We start from the raw sequence: 16,601 nt of genomic DNA on the forward strand, positions 1-16,601 counted from the left end.
ACTCTCAAGTCTGTTCCACTGGTCTATGGATCTGTTCTTGTGTCGGTACCAAATTGTCTTGATTACTGTGGTTTTGTAGTAGAGCTTGAAGTCAGGGAGCATAATTACCCCTGCTTTATTCTTCTTTCTCAGTATTGCTTTGGCTATTCGGGGTCTTTTTTGGTTCCATATGAATTTTAGAACTATTTGCTCTAGTTCATTGAAGAATGCTGTTGGTATTTTGATAGGGATTGCATTGAATCTGTGGATTGATTTAGGCAGGATGGCCATTTTCACAATATTAATTCTTCCTAGCCAAGATCATGGGATGAATTTCCATTTATTAGTGTCCTCTTTAATTTCTTTTAAGAGTGTCCCATAGTTTTCAGGGTATAGGTCTTTCACTTCCTTGGTTAGGTTTATTCCTAGGTATTTTTTTCTTTTTGATGCAATTGTGAATGGAATTGTTTTCCTGATTTCTCTTTCTGTTAGTTCATCATTAGTGTATAGGAATGCAACAGATTTCTGTGTATTAATTTTGTATCCTGCAACTTTGCTGAATTCAGATATTAGATCTAGTAGTTTTGCAATGGAGTCTTTAGGGTTTTTTACATACAACATGTCACCTGCAAACAGGGTCAGTTTAACTTCTTCCTTGCCAATCTGGATGTGCTTTATTTCTTTGTGTTGTCTGATGGCTGTGGCTAGGACCTCCAGAACTATGTTGAATAAAAGTGGGGAGAGTGGGCATCCTTGTCTTGTTCCCAGTCTTAAAGGAAAAGCTTTCAGCTTCTCGCTGTTAAGTATGATGTTGGCTGTGGGTTTGTCATATATGGTCTTTATTATGTTGAGGTACTTGCCCTCTATACCCATTTTGTTGAGAGTTTTTATCATGAATGGATGTTGAATTTTGTCAAATGTTTTTTCAGCATCTATGGAGAAGATCATGTGGTTATTGTCCTTCTTTTTGTTGATGTAGTGGATGATGTTGATGAATTTTCGAATGTTGTACCATCCTTGCATCCCTGGGATGAATCCCACCTGATCATGATGGATGATCTTTTTGATGTATTTTTGAAATCGGTTTGCTAATATTTTGTTGAGTGTTTTTGAATGTATGTTCATCAGGGATATTGGTCTGTAATTTTCTTTTTTTATGGTGCCTTTGCCTGGTTTTGGTATTAGGGTGATGCTGGCCTCATAGAATAAGTTTGAGAGTATTGCCTCCTCTTCTATTTTTTGGAAAACTTTAAGGAGGATGGGTAATATATCTTCACTAAATGTTTGGTAAAATTCAGTGGTGATGCTATCTGTCGCAGAGGTTTTGTTCTTAGGTAGTTTTTTGATTACCAGTTCAATTTCTTTGCTGGTAATTGGTCTATTCAGATTTTCTGTTTCTTTCTGGGTCTTCCCTAGAAGGTGTATTTTCCTAGAAAGTTGTCCATTTCTTCTATGTTTTCCAGTTTGTTAGCATATAATTTTTTATAGTTTTCTCTCATAATTCCTTGTATTTCTGTGGTGTCCTTAGTGATTTTTCCTTTGTCATTTCTGATTCTGTTTTTGTTACTCTTTTTTTCTTGATAAGTCTTCCCAGTGGTTTATCAGTTTTATTTTCTCAAAGAACCAGCTCCCGCTTTCATTGATTATTTCTATTGCTTTATTCTTCTCGGCTTTATTTATTTGTGCTCTAATCTTTATTATATCCCTACTTCTACTGACTTTGGGCCATATTTGTTCTTCTTTTTCTAGTTTCGTTAATTGTGAGTTTAGACTGTTCATTTGGGATTGTTCTTCTTCCCTGAAGTAGGCCTGTATTGCAATATACTTCCCTCTTAGCACAGCCTTCGCTGTGTCCCACAGATTTTGCATTGTTGAATAATTGTTGTCATTTGTCTCCATATATTGTTTGATCTCTGTTTTTATTTGGTCATTGATCCATTGATTATTTAGGAGTATGTTATTAAGCCTCCATATGTTTGTGGGCTTCTACATTTTCTTTGTGTAGTTTATTTCTAGTTTCATACCTTTGTGTTTTGAGAAGTTGGTTTGTACAATTTCAATCTTTTTGAATTTACCATGGCTCTTTTTGTGGTCTAGTATATGATCTATTTTTGAAAATGTTCAATGTGCACTTGAGAAGGATGTGTAGCCTGTTGCTTTTGGATGGAGTGTTCTGTGCATGTCTGTTAAGTCCATCTGTCCTAATGTGTTGTTCAGTGCCTCTGTGTCCTCATTTATTTTCTGTCTGGTTGATCTGTCCTTTTCAGTGAGTGGAGTGTTGAAGTCTTCTAAAATGAATGCATTGTATTCTATTTTCCTTACTATTCTGTTAGTATTTGTTTCACATATGTAGGTGATCCTGTGTTTGGTACATAGATATTTATAATGGTTATATCTTCTTTTTGGATTGACCCCTTTAGCATTATGTAATGTTCTTCTTTGTCTCTTGTTACTTAGTTTTGAAGTCTATTTTGTCTGATATAAGTACTACAACTCCTACTTTTTTCTCACTATTAGTTGCATGAAATATCTTTTTCCATCCCTTCACTTTTAGTCTATATATATCTTTGTGTTTTTAGTGAGTCTCCTGTAGGCAGCATATAGAGGGTCATGTTTTTTATCCATTCAGTGACTCTGTGTCTTTTGATTGGTGCATTAAGACCATTTACATTTATGGTGATTATTGATAGATATGTACTTGTTACCATGGCAGGCTTTAGATTTGTGGTTACCAAAGGTTCAAGGGTAGCTTGAACTATTTAACAGTCTAACTTAAGTTACTATGCAATTTCAAACACAATCGAAAGGTTCTTTTTTGTTTTTCCTCCCTTCTTCTTCCTCCACCACTCTTTATATATTAGGTGTCATATTCTGTAGTCTTTGTGTATTTCTTAAATGACTTTGTGGGTAGTTGATTTAATTTGTATTTGCTTAGTAACTAATTGGTCTACTTTCTTTACTGTGGTTTTATTTTCTCTGGTGACAGCTATTTAGCCTTAGGAATACTTCCATCTATAGCAGTCCTTCGAACAAAATACACTCTAGGTATGGTTTGTGGGAGGTAATTCCCTCAACTTTTGCTTATGTGGAGATTGTTTAATTCCTGCTTCAAATTTAAATGATAATCTTTCTAGAGAGAGTGTTCTCGGTTGGCATCCCTTCTGTTTCATTGCATTAAACATATCATGCCACTCCCTTGTGGCCTGTAATGTTTCTGCTGAGAAGTCTGCTGATAGCCTGATGGGCTTTCCTGTATAAGTGATCTTTTTTCCCTCTCTGGCTGCTTTCAATACTCTCTCCTTGTATTTGATCTTTGCCATTTTGTTTATTATATGTCTTGGTGTTGTCTTCCTTGGGTCTCTTATATTGGGAGATGTGTGCACTTCCATGGCCTGAGAGACTATTTCCTTCCCCAGATTGGGGAAGTTTTCAGTGATTATTTCCTCAGAGAGACTTTCTATCCCTTTTTCTTTCTCTTTTTCTTCTAGTACCTCTATAATGCAAATATTGTTCTGTTTGGATTGGTCGCAGAGTTGTTTTATTATTGTTTAATTCCTAGAGATCCTTTTTTATGTTGTTCCTCAGCTTCTTTGTATTCTTTTCTAATTTCTATTTCATTTACCATCTCCTCTACCCCCCTAATCTGCTTTTACATCTCTCCATTGTTTGTTTGATTTCAGATACTTTAGTTTTCTAAATTTCTTTCTCTGTCTTGAAGTCCTCCCTGAGGTCTTGAGTATTTTTCTGTACCTCCATGAGCATGCTTTTTTTTTTCTTTAGAAATCTTTATCAGGAAGATTGGTCATTTCAATTTCACTTTTCCCTTTTTCTGGTGTCTGGAGGATTTTGGTTTGTATGAGGTTCTTTTGCCATTTCATATTTGTAATAATTCCAATGGAATAATAACTTTGTGTAGGTGGTACCCTCTAGTGCCCAGAAGCTTTACTCTCTGGATTTTCCCAGCACCTAGAGCAGTGGTAGGGTTCACAGGCCAGTGCCTGCCGGGAGGAAAAAGCTCTTTCCTGCTTCCCGGCTGCAGTGCCTGCCTCCACTGCCAGGGCCAGTGGGCTGAGTGCACAGGAAGCAGCTTCTGCATTATGCCCCTGTAGGTGCTGTAGACAGTGCTGGCCTCTGTCTGGCCTGGCGCAATGGCAGGAGCTGCAGGTTTGCGAACTGGTGCTGGCCAGGAGGAAGGAGCAGCAGGCTGCATATCATGGTAGGGAAGCCTCAGTGCACGTCACCAGCCAGGGGGATGGAGCAACTGAAGCTCCTGAAAGTTCCCAACCTGCTGGGCTGAGTGTGCTGGGATGATTTTGTCCACCTGTCCTTTCTCCTGAGCAGCCAGTTCTGGGTAATCCTTGCCCCTTTAGCAGCCCTCTCTCTGTTGGTAAGTCTTTCAAAGTGCCCGCCTTTCTTTTTTTTTTTTTGAGAGGGCATCTCTCATATTTATTGATCAAATGGTTGTAAACAACAATAAAATTCTGTATAGGGGACTCAATGCACAATCATTAATCAACCCCAAGCCTAATTCTCAACAGTCTCCAATCTTCTGAAGCATAACGAACAAGTTCTTACATGGTGAACAAAGGAAGAGTACCCGCCTTTTTTTTGTCCTGGAGCTGCTTGTTGTGGGTACTTGTTCTCTAGAAGCGGCTGGAATTTCAGTCTGTCTGAGTATTCCATGTCTTTCCTTTCTAACCCCACTAATCTCCAGGGCACCAAGTAATGTGGGTTTGTGCTCCTGGAGCAGATCTCCAGGGTTGGGTGTTTAGCAGTCCTGGGCTTCTCCCTCCTCCTCCCTGTGTTTCTCTTTCTCCCACCAGTGAGCTAGGGTTAGAGGAGGGCTTGGGTCCCTCCGTATCACAGCTTTGCTAGTTTACCCCTTTCTGTGAGGTCTTCTCTTTTCCCCAAATGTCTTCTTTCTGGTCGCTCTGTCAGGATTAATTGTATCTCTGTATTTTTGTATTATATGTGGTTTTGGGAGGAGGTTTCTGTCTCACTTCTCACACCACCATCTTTAAGCCTGCTGCTTACAACTTCTGGTAATTAAGAAATAAATAACATAGTGGTTAAGAGCACATGGGAATCTACCTGGATTCAAATCAAGTTCCACCACTTACTGTGTGCCATCTTGAGCAAGTTATTGAACCTGGAGCTTCAGTTTCCACCTTTGTTAAATGGAAATAATAATAGTATCTATTTTCACATATTATAATGAGCAGTTCTCCATATTTTAGAAAGTTTTTGACAAATTGATTTGTAATAATTACATTATCTTTATTGTATTGTATATTAGTTCCCTAGGGCTACCATGTAGTGAAGTCCCACAAATGGATGGATTAGAACAACAGGAATGCTTTATTTCTCAGTTCTGAAAGTTATAAGTCTAAAATCAAGGTGTCAGTAGGGCCATACTTCCTCTGATGGCTCTAGGGGAGAATCCCTCCCTGCCTCTTCTAGTTTTTGGTGTTTGCTGCCAATCCTTGGCATTTCTTGGCCAATAGATTCATCACTCGGGTCAGATGGCTGTCTCCTCCCTGTGTATCTTCACGTCATCATCTTCTGTGTGTGTCTGTTTCTGTTTCCAAAGCTCCCCCTTTCATCAGAACACCAGTCATATTAGATGTAGGCCCAGCCTGATGACCTGCTCTTACCTAATTACATCAGCATCAGTCCTATTTCCAAATTAGGTCATATTCTGAAATACTGGCGTTTAGGATTTAAACCTATCTTTTAGGGGGGACACAATTCAACCTTAACATATGGCTATATAAATATTAAATGAACTGATCAGTAATTATATAGCCGCTTCCCTAATAATGAACATCTAGGTTGTCAATAAAAGTCTACCTTTTGATTATAAAATTATACTCAAACACTCATTGTTATAGAGATGCTCATTGCACCATTATTTATAATATTAAGTAAGTAACCTAGAGATCCAGCAATAGAGAAATGTTAAATACTGTTGAAATATCCAAGCAGTACAATATTTGCATGTTATTATAAGTGAAAAAGATACGATAGAAAATTATACAAGCAGAATCTTATACTGTGGGCCATGACAATAATAACATACCAGCCTAGCCCTTCAACCATAAACAATAGAAAATTTGGCGAGGTAGGGATTTTAAACCATTCATTCTAGGCCTTAGACAAAAGGCAGCAAACATTCTAATCCTTGAAAGGAGAGAAACAAATGAGATGAGCTCTACAGTCTCCCTGGCTTTCTTCCTGGAAGCATTTACTAGACCCTGGCATAGGGTAGGGGAACCAATACAGTGCATCAATTTCATTGAATTGGGTGGACATAAATCAGAGTTTGGTGAGACTGGAGTGCCTAGAATTTATGAAGCAGAGTAATGCAGACATGGCAATTTAGAAAGAACTCCAGAAATTTTCATAAGGATTTCTTGAGACTCCTTGAGGCCTGAGAAATAAAAATACAAAGGAGCTGCTAATTGAACAACACTTGGAGCTCATACAGGGTTAGGAAATATTTGAGCTCCAAACAGTGGAAATAACTTAATATTCAGGGCCTTCAATGCAGATGCTGGAAGAGATTAAACAAGCCCTAAAATAAAAGCTTCTCTAGGGCAATGCTAACAAACCTTAAAAACAAGTCTTGAAATGGTCAAGCTGCTCTGCAAATAAACTGTCTGCCAGAGAAAAACTAAGCACTTCTTTTAAAAAAAAATACAACAAAATCTACACACTCAACATCATGTTTAGTATCTGATAAATACTGCTAAATGAGGGAAGAAGCAGGAAAATGTGATCCGTAACCAGAAAAATCAGACAATTGAAATAGACCCATAAATAATGGTGATAATGGAATTAGCAGAAAAGAACTTAAAGACATTTTTTTAATAAATATGAGCCAGGATTTTAAAGAAAACACAAATATTATGTAAATGTATAATAAGTAAAATAGAAGTACTGGAACTTAAACTTTAAATATTTGACATGAAAAAGTATCTGGATGAGCTTAGGAATGAATAACACAAAGAAAAAGGTCAGTGAAATTGAATATATAGCAGTATAAATTATCCAAACTCAAATTTAGAGAGAAAGAAAGCTGGGGAAAAAGAGAACACCAAAATTACCTTGATATCAATACCAAAGACATTTTAAGAAAATTACTGAACAATATCTGTATGTATGTAGAGAAGATTCTTAACAATTTTTAAACAAAATAGAACCCAACAGTTTATGAAAAAGATCAGGGATGTTATTCCAGGAATGCAAGGTTGGTTTAACATTTGAAAATGAATGTGTTTCATCCTATTAGCAGACCAGGAAAGAAAAGCAATATGATCATTTCTGTAGATGCAGAAAAAGCATTTGACAAAACCCATCATAAAGTCTTGATAAGAAAAGCCTAGAGCTAACAAAAATTAACAGTGAAAAATTAAATGTGAATATTTCCCCCCTAAGTCAGGATATCCAGTCTAACATTGTAATGGAGGTTCTGTCCGTATGATCAGTAAAGAAATAAAAGGCATCTAGATTGGAAAGAATGAAGTAAAACTGTTTTCTTTCACAGATACCATGATTATCTGTGTAGAGAAATCCCATGATATCTGAATAAGGGCCACTAGATCTAATAAGTGAGTTTAGTTAGGTTCCAAGATCAATATACACAAATCAGTTGCATTTCTGTATTTTGGCAACAGCCAATATATGTGGAAAAAAGATATTTACAATTCTGTCCAAAACTATGAAATACCTGGGGGGTATATCTGACAAAGATACCCAAGACTTGTACACTAAAAATAACAAAGAATGGCTGAGAGATGTTAAAAAAGGCCGAACTAAATAGACAAATCTAGAGCATTGATGAGTTGGAAGGCAATATTGGTAAAATGGCAAATTCTCCCCAAATTTATTGTAGATTGATGAAGTCCCTGTCAAAATCCTGCCATTTTTTAAAAAGAAATTGGCAGGCTGATTCTAAAATTCATACAAAAATACAGAGACTTCGAATATTGAAACAACTTAGAAAAATGAAGAACAAAATTGGAGGATTTACATACTATCTAACTTCCAGACACACCATAAAGTTACAGTAATCAAGTTTTTTCAGTATGTGTTTTTCTCACATCTCACCAGGTAATTCCCCAATCCTCAGCAGCACTGGGTGTCTTACAAATTTAATTCAATTCTGACACTGTCCACCTGGAATAGTGTCAGATCCCACAGGTTAAGGGCTCAGTCCAAAATGTGCTGCTCCCCCACTTCAGACACCAATCCCAAATCTAGGTTGTTATCTGTGCTTCTGACTGATTGGCTATAAATTGGAGGTTCCCACACCCCCCTCCTCTTGTTCAGTTAATTTGCTAGAACAGCTCACTGAACTCAGAAAAACATCTACTTGCATTTAGCAGTTTATATAAAGGATCTATAAAAAATAAGGATATTACGAAGGATATGGATACATAGCCATGTTAAGAGGTATGTAGGGCAGGTCCAGAAGTGTCCTGAGCACGGGAGCTTCTGTCCTCATGGAACTGGGGTACACCACCCTGCAAGCATGTGGATGCATTCACCAGCATGGAACCTCATCAAATCTTGTTCAGGAGTTTATAGAGCTTAATCTTGCCCTCCCCACTGAGCCCTGATAGAGGTCTAAGGGCGGGGCGGAAAGCTCCATCCTCTAATCACTTGGTCTTCTGGTGACCAGCCCCACCCTGAAGCTGTCTAGGTGCCCCACTGTGTCACTCATTAGCATATGCTCAAATAGGGCTTCTCATGAATGACAAAAGACAGTCCTGTCACTCTGGAAATTCCAAGGGTTTGAGGAACTCTGTGTCAGGAGCCAGATATTATTCTACCACAGGCTGCATGCACCCTGGTCTTTGACCACAGGTCCCTTATAACAAAAGGATTGCCACAGGTAACGGATAACTCGCACACTACTAGAGTCCCATTCAGTCATTAAAAATTGATCCAGTCCAGCATCATATCATATGAAAATGTCTCCCTGGGCAAGGCCAGTCAGCTTTGCAGGCTTTCATTAGATTTGTAAGGTTCCAAAAGCAGAATGGTCTAAAGGTGAAGCCATATATTTAGATCAGGCATCTGGTATAACTGAGCTAAGAGATATCTCTTGCTCTAAGCCTCTTTTAATGTTAATGATATATTGGATTTCTTCATTACATGACCTATTTATTCATTTCTGTATGTTTAGCTACTGTTTCTCCTCCTCTTCATTTATACCCAAACTTTCCATGTTTGGAAGCCACTGTGCTGGTCTAGATTTTAGGCAGCAATACTAGTCTAACGAGTTTCTCCTCCTCAGTCACTCTCATTCAGATAGAGTAAGTTTACATAGGTTTAGAACTAGTGGGCTATTTTTACCACCAGGCAACATAGTTGCATTCACTGTTAATCCCAATTAGCACAACCCATCCCCATTAGGCCCTTGGGAATTATGACAAAAATATTTAAAATCATAATTACACTTTTTTGTTTAGGAATCATCCCTGCTTCCAGCATCTGTAGTAGCAGCTATGGTCTTGTGACTGCTTTATTAGGTAGGGGAATTTTTTTTAAGTTGAAGTAATATGGAGAATAATAAGGAAAAAAAGGATAGTCATTATACCAGTACCCTCTCTTGACAAGAATTATCAAGTCATACAAGCATCCTTTCCCACTCCCTCTTCCCTGGATCCACCAGAAGAATGGTATATCTAGTGGGGACATTCCTTTAGCCTCACTCACACTGAGTGTGAGCATACACTTGTGAAGGCATGTAAGCCAGCCATTCAGGCCCATATCTCCCCTCTACTCCAATCAACAATTTAGACAACCAGTGTTTTAATTGCCCATTCCAGTTCTCTATCAAACTTAACTCTGAGAATACCACTCTGTCCATTGTTGGGATTGTAAGGGAGGACAAAGTTTTCCTTGACTTTCTGGCAACTTGTGCCTCATAGAGTACAAAAAGAATTATGTCTGGATTCAGCCTGTCTGCACTGCTGCAGCCTTCCCATATCCATCCATTTTGTGGACCCAGGTGGCTACCTCAAATGAGCATATGGGTCCAGATTTTATTGAATTTTTACATGTACATGGGAACCTTCAAGAGAATGAAGACCTGAAGAAGTGACCAGAGCACTTCTTTGTACCTTTTAGATAGAGAAACAATAAATATGTGAGGAACTGACAAGATAAAGGCATTTGACTTTGAGAATACCACTCTGTCCATTGTTGGGATTGTAAGGGAGGACAAAGTTTTCCTTGACTTTCTGGCAACTTGTGCCTCATAGAGTACAAAAAGAATTATGTCTGGATTCAGCCTGTCTGCACTGCTGCAGCCTTCCCATATCCATCCATTTTGTGGACCCAGGTGGCTACCTCAAATGAGCATATGGGTCCAGATTTTATTGAATTTTTACATGTACATGGGAACCTTCAAGAGAATGAAGACCTGAAGAAGTGACCAGAGCACTTCTTTGTACCTTTTAGATAGAGAAACAATAAATATGTGAGGAACTGACAAGATAAAGGCATTTGGGTTAGGGGTAATAAATGGTGAAGGAAGTGACTAGGAAGATAAGGGTTAGTTTAACAAGGTTTGTTTTGTTAAAAAACAAAATTCATCCAAGTAAATTTGAAGGTCTAATTAGCTTTATTAAGCACTTCATAAATTGGGCAACCTCACATCCAGCAAATTAGAGGGATGCAACAGAAAGGGAGATTTTTACAGGCAGGACAAGGAAGTCACAGAGGATTGTTTGGGTGAGGTCACCTTCATCTGGGAACAGAAGGGTCTTGTTGGGTGGATTCCTTTTGGGGATAGAGAGGACCCGTGTAACATCTTAATTGTTGGGGATAGAGAGGACCCATGTAATATCTTAATTAATGCTTACTGGAAAATTCCTGATTGACTACATTTCTGAGGGAGGTTGAAACAGCAATTAGGTTAGGTATTGAGCCCCAGTTGGGTGACTTGGCCTAGCAGAAGTACTCCATGTTGGGCCTGGCTTTTTCCTTTCAACAGTTTATACGGATTTCTCAGCCCCATATTCCCTGTCTCTGGTAAGAATATCTTCCTTCTTCCTGATATAAGGAAGGTACCTTTTATATAGGAGTTTTACAAGCTGTTTCAAAGAAGAAGGGAAAGGTCCAGAGTGACTTTCCTGCATCTGCTGTTTTCTCAAACTACTTCAGCTTAAAATATTCAATATGCCAAGATGCCATATTTTGGGACAGTGTGTCTGAAAAATCCATCAACATTGTACATTGTAAAATATGTTCCTTGATCTGAAGAAATGACAGTTGGCTGTGAAAATTGGTATAATATCTTCTGCTTCATTTCTTTTATAGAACTCTAAGCATTTACATCTACCACTAGGTAAGCATAGCCCAGTCCAGAGTCATTCTCTATTCCTGTCAAGACCCATCTGTAGCACCCTAGGGCTACCAGCATTAATCTGGCTGGCCAGCTATGATCAGGACGTTCCGCCCAGAGAATCTGCCACATAGCCATCTGCAGCCTCTGTCTCCCTTGCTGGCAGACAGAATAGTTCTTACTGGCATTCTGTACCTCACAGAGTATAAGAGGAATATGTCAAGATTCAGACCACCTCTGCATGCCCCCAAATGCATTTATTTTGGGGATCCAGTGGGGGCACTTCAAGGAAACACACGGAGATATCTGCTTGTCATTTCCAATCATTTTCTGAGCCTGGGTGAGAGTTCTATTGATGGGCATGGCACAGACAAGTTCTACTTTAATGCATCCTTCAGATGCCCATACTGATTTCTATGGGGCCATGTAGCATATGGGCATCCTTTTACTCGGCCAGTTTCCATTGCCCTCATGCCCACCTGCATAGCCAGGCTAACTACTGTGTATGAGGCAGTAAAAACCCAAACAGGGCCTTTTACCACTATTCAGTTTATTTTCACTGCTGGGAAAACAGTGTGTGGATCAGCCCACAGAGCTGATTTGTTTTTACCTTTTTCAGTCATACTGGTGGCCCTCCGAACAGGATGTTTTCTGTTTGCCTTGGAACTGCTATCACAAATCAAGCAACTCTTTGTTGGTTAATGGATAGTTGTTTTATAGGGCACTGTTCAGTCAACAGTAGAATCTAGCAACTTCTTGTGCAATCCAGATTGGTCCTAGAGAGAAAGAGGCTCACTGCTCCTGAATATCTCCTCTTTGCATTCCCAGGTAGCATGATCCTGTACAAACCATTTCCACTTTACTATGGAACTCTTTTGGCATTGCCATCCCCATTAGAGTATTTCTCTGACATCATCCAAAGCATTGCAGGTATTTCAGGTTTTAAGATCATTTTTGTCCTTCAGTAATAGGGTAGCTTCAATTAACATGAAATAACATGGTAGTTAACTCTTTTCAAATGGAAATTCTCATTCCAAAGTCCTAGTAGTTGTCTCTGCAAGACATTTTGCCGTAAGCCCTGGTTTGTCCTTCACATAGGGCTATTGCACAGAGAATTTATCCTTATCATCACTCCAGCTATTCTACGCTGCATTGGCTTGGACAGTCTTACTGGCTGCCACTTAGCATGTCCAATTCACATTGCTTGAAGGGTGGATTTTCATGCCTTCTATTTTACAAGGTTAGATAGAGGAAACCTTCCCCAGTCAGATAAAATGTCTATCCCCAAATACAGTCAGGTAAAAGAAATGAAACCAGTTCACATGAAGCCTGTTCAAACATTCCAATTCTTTTACAAAATTTTACCTTAATTCCATCAACCATCACTTTCCTTACAATAGACTCCATGAGGACTTTAGCCAGAGTGTCGTTTTACAGTACTTAGGTAGGGGAAGTGTTCCACTGCCAGAGGTAATACTCATTCCCATAAAACATTCAGGTAAAGGAGACACAGTTTCTTTATATAAAACCCATTTAAACATTCCAACTTTCATAATCCTATCAGCCCATACATTTTTATTTTCTCTCCATCTAATTGTAGCCCACATCAGGGCTGCACCAGTGGGTTTTGGTAACTTCTCCACTCCCTGACCAGTTTGCCCTCTCTTGTGCAAAAGCTTTGGGTCCCCAATTATGGGTCAAATCCAGGAACCCTGGCCCTTTTGTCAGTCTGTCAGTCTTTATCTTGATTAATTGGCTTAAATGACTGCTGTAAGCAATTGCTGGTTGGGTTTGGATCCATCTATAAATTCCATCAGTAATTTTTACCTTTCATAACTGATTACAGCACAGCTGCAACTCTGTACCAGCCGACACTGTAGTCACCCAGGAATCAGAGTTTCCTCATCCCTCACCCTTTCATCCTTTCTCTTCCCAAATCACATTTCCATGAGCCAGGTCCAGGCTAGTAAATCCTCCTTCTGACACCAGTTCTGATGTGTTTTTTGTACCCCACTAAGCAGTTCTCCAATCTCAGCAGACACTGACTGTGTGTCCTACAAACTTAATTCGATTCTGACACTATTTACCTAGAGGTAGTATAAGATCCCACAGGTTAAGGACTCAGTCTCACAAGACTGACCAAACTTCAGATGCCAGTTGCAAGTTCAGGCATAAAAATGGAAAAAGCTAGTTCAATGGACCAGAATAGAGAGTAAGAAATAAACCTAAATATATGGTTAATTAGTTTCTGACATAAGCTCAAAGCAAGTCAATAGGGCAATAAGTCTTTTCAAAAAACGGTGCTTTAACAACTGTATCTCCATATACAAAAAAAAGTGAACTTTTTTCATACCTTGTACTGTATACTAAAATTAGCTCTTGATCATAGGCCTATATATGAAATCAAAAACTATTACAAAGTTCTAGAAGAAAACAGGAGAAAATCATTGTGACCTATGTTAAGCAGATTTCTAAATATGCACAAAAGCATTATCTACAACAAAAAAGAGTGCTAAATTGGACTTGACCAAACTTAAGTACTTCTGCTCTTTAAAAGACACTGTTAAGAGAATGAAAACCCAGTCCATTGAACTAGCTTTTTCCATTTGACATGCTAGGTCAAAATATTTGTGAATCACGTCTGAAAATAAAAAGCACTTCTATTTAAAATATGTAAAGAATTCTCAATATAATAAGAAAATAGTGCAAGTGAAAAACATGGACAAGAGAGTGGTACTGGCCCTTAACCACAGATTTATGGGTGGCAGATATTCAGCATCATTAAGGTAGACATATAGATGAATGTATTATAATTCAGAGTCCAGAAATAAACCCATGAATCTGTGGTCAATTGATTCTTGACAAGGGTGCCAAACCAACTTCAGAGAAATGTCTTATTGAGATCCTTTGCCCATTTTTAAACTCAGTTATTTTTATTACTGAGTTGTAAAAGATCCTTATACTAAAAACAAGTCCCTCATCAGATACATACATTGCAAATATTTTCAGCAATTCTGTGAATTGTCCATTTACTTTTCTCCTGGTGTCCTTTGAAGCACAACAGTTTTTAAATTTTTTATTAAGTATAATTAAACTAGTTTTTCTTTTGTCATTTATACTTCTGGTGTCTATCTAACAAAACATTGCTTAATCCAAAGTCTTGAAGATTCATACCTATGTTCTTTTAAAAGTTTTATATGCTGTGTGATCACAAGTCTGATTGCACACCCAACTGAGCAAGTTGTAATGGAAAGTGCTCTAGAGACCGAAGAAAAGACCTGGAGATGGTGTACGAGATGTGAGAATTTATTGGGACTTACACTCAGGAATCCAGGAGCAGCCAGCTGGACAAAGTAGTGCACTGCTCCCGTGGAGGGAAAGAAAACTGGTTTTATGGGATGAGGAGAAGACTATGTGTGTGCTAAAAAGGGTACATGATTAATGACCACTCCACATGTCTGTTAGAAGGAATTGCTCTTGTGTGACCAGCACCCCAAGGAACAAAACCTTCACCAGAGGGGCCTGGATTCCTTCATGCCCAGATGTTCCTATATATAAGGCAGGTACAGGTTGAGCAGACCCAGGCTATTAACATACCATAAACTAGGCAGGTCACCCAAAGGAGGGGGTCATGTGGACACATGATTATTGGACAGTAGGTTACAAGGGGGCGGTGCTTATCCCCACATATGCTTATGTATATGTAAATGTACTTTTAGGCCTAAAAATTTCACTTTTAGGCCTGAAACCCATTTTGAGTTCATTTACATATAGGTCCAGGTTCTTTCTTTTATATGTGCCTACTTGGTTTTCCCAGTACTACTTGGTGAAAAACCTTGGGCTTCTTCACTAAAAATCCCAGAGTCCCCAGTATCACAAATAACTCAATCACCCTGAGACACAACAATATTGGAATAATATTCCTGAGACACAACAATATTGAAGTTAGGCCAGTTAATACCCTACAGTGTCCTCTAAGTGTTCAAGTGGAAGGAAGAATCACACATCTCTCAAGTTAAATCAAAAGCTGTAAATGATTAGGCTTATGGAGGAAGGCATGCCAAAAGCCAAGTATATAGGCCAAAAGCTAGGACTCTTACACCAAACAGCTTTTTGTGAATGTGAAGGAAAAGCTCTTAGAAGAATTTTAAAGTGCCACTCCAGTGAACACATGAATGGCAAGAAAGCAGTACAGCCTTACTCCTGATATGGAGAAAGTTTTAGGGGTCCGGATAGAAGATCCAACCAGCCCGTACAGTCCCTTATGGCAAAGTCTAATCCAGAGGAAGGCATTAACATCTTCAATTCTGTGAGCTCTGAGAGAGGTAAGGAAGCTGCAGAAGAAAAGTTTGAGGCTAGCAGAGGTTGGTTAATGAGGCTTAAGGAAAAAAGCCATTTGCATAACATAAAAGTGTAAGGTGAAGCAGCAAATGCTGGTGTAGAAGCTACAGCAAAGTATCTAGAAGATCTAAGTTAATTAATGAAGATGGTTACGGTAAACTATGTTTTCAATGTAGATGACACAGCCTTCTATTGGAAGAAGAGATCATCTAGGACTTTCATAGCTAGAAAGGAGAAGTCAGTGCCTAGCTTCAAAACTTCAAAGGACAGGCTGACTCTTGTTAGGGACTAATGCAGCTGGTGACTAACTTGAAGTCACTGCTCATTGATCATTCTGAAAATCCTGGGACCCTGAAGAATTATGGTGAATTAAAAAAAATTATGCTAAATCTACTCTGTTTATGTTCTATAAATGGAGCAACAAAGTCTGGATGACAGCACATTTGTTTACAACATGATTTGCTGAATATTTTAAGCCCACTCTTTTTTTTTTGTATCATTAATGTACAATTACATGAGCAACATATGGTTACTAGACTCCCCCCATTATCAAGTCTCCACCACATACCCCATTACAGTCACTGTCCATCAGTATAGTAAGATGTTAAGCCCACTCTTGAGATCTGCTCAGAAAAAAAGATTCCTTTCAAAATATGATTGCTCACTAACAGTGCACCTGATCACCCAAGAGCTCTGATGGAGATGTACAATGAGATTAATATTTTCATGCCTGCTAACACAACATACATTCTGCAGTCCATGAATCAAGAAATCATTTCAACTTTCAAGTCTTATTATTTAAGAAACACATTTCATAAGTCTATAGCTGCCATAGATTGTGATTACTCTCACAGATGCAGGCAAAGAAAATTGAAAACCTTCTGGAAAAGATTCAAGATTCTAGATGTCATTAAGAATGTTTGGG

At 38.6% G+C, this 16,601-nt stretch overlaps 1 protein-coding gene across 4 annotated transcripts in view; it reads left to right on the forward strand.

Moving 5' to 3' along the window:
* Positions 1-16,601, forward strand: part of ZYG11B (zyg-11 family member B, cell cycle regulator) — a 117,703-nt gene that overhangs the window by 96,091 nt on the left and 5,011 nt on the right. Inside the window, exon 15 of one of the 4 annotated variants that reach the window (XR_005026316.2) lies at positions 14,527-14,765. The exons of the other annotated variants lie outside the window; for them this stretch is intronic. The gene's annotated coding sequence lies outside the window, so the exon portion shown is untranslated. The remainder of the gene's footprint in view (positions 1-14,526; positions 14,766-16,601) is intronic. 4 annotated transcript variants of the gene reach the window in all.

Source organism: Manis pentadactyla, chromosome 4 (assembly GCF_030020395.1).
Source record: "Manis pentadactyla isolate mManPen7 chromosome 4, mManPen7.hap1, whole genome shotgun sequence".
Classification (NCBI taxonomy): Eukaryota; Metazoa; Chordata; class Mammalia; order Pholidota; family Manidae; genus Manis; species Manis pentadactyla.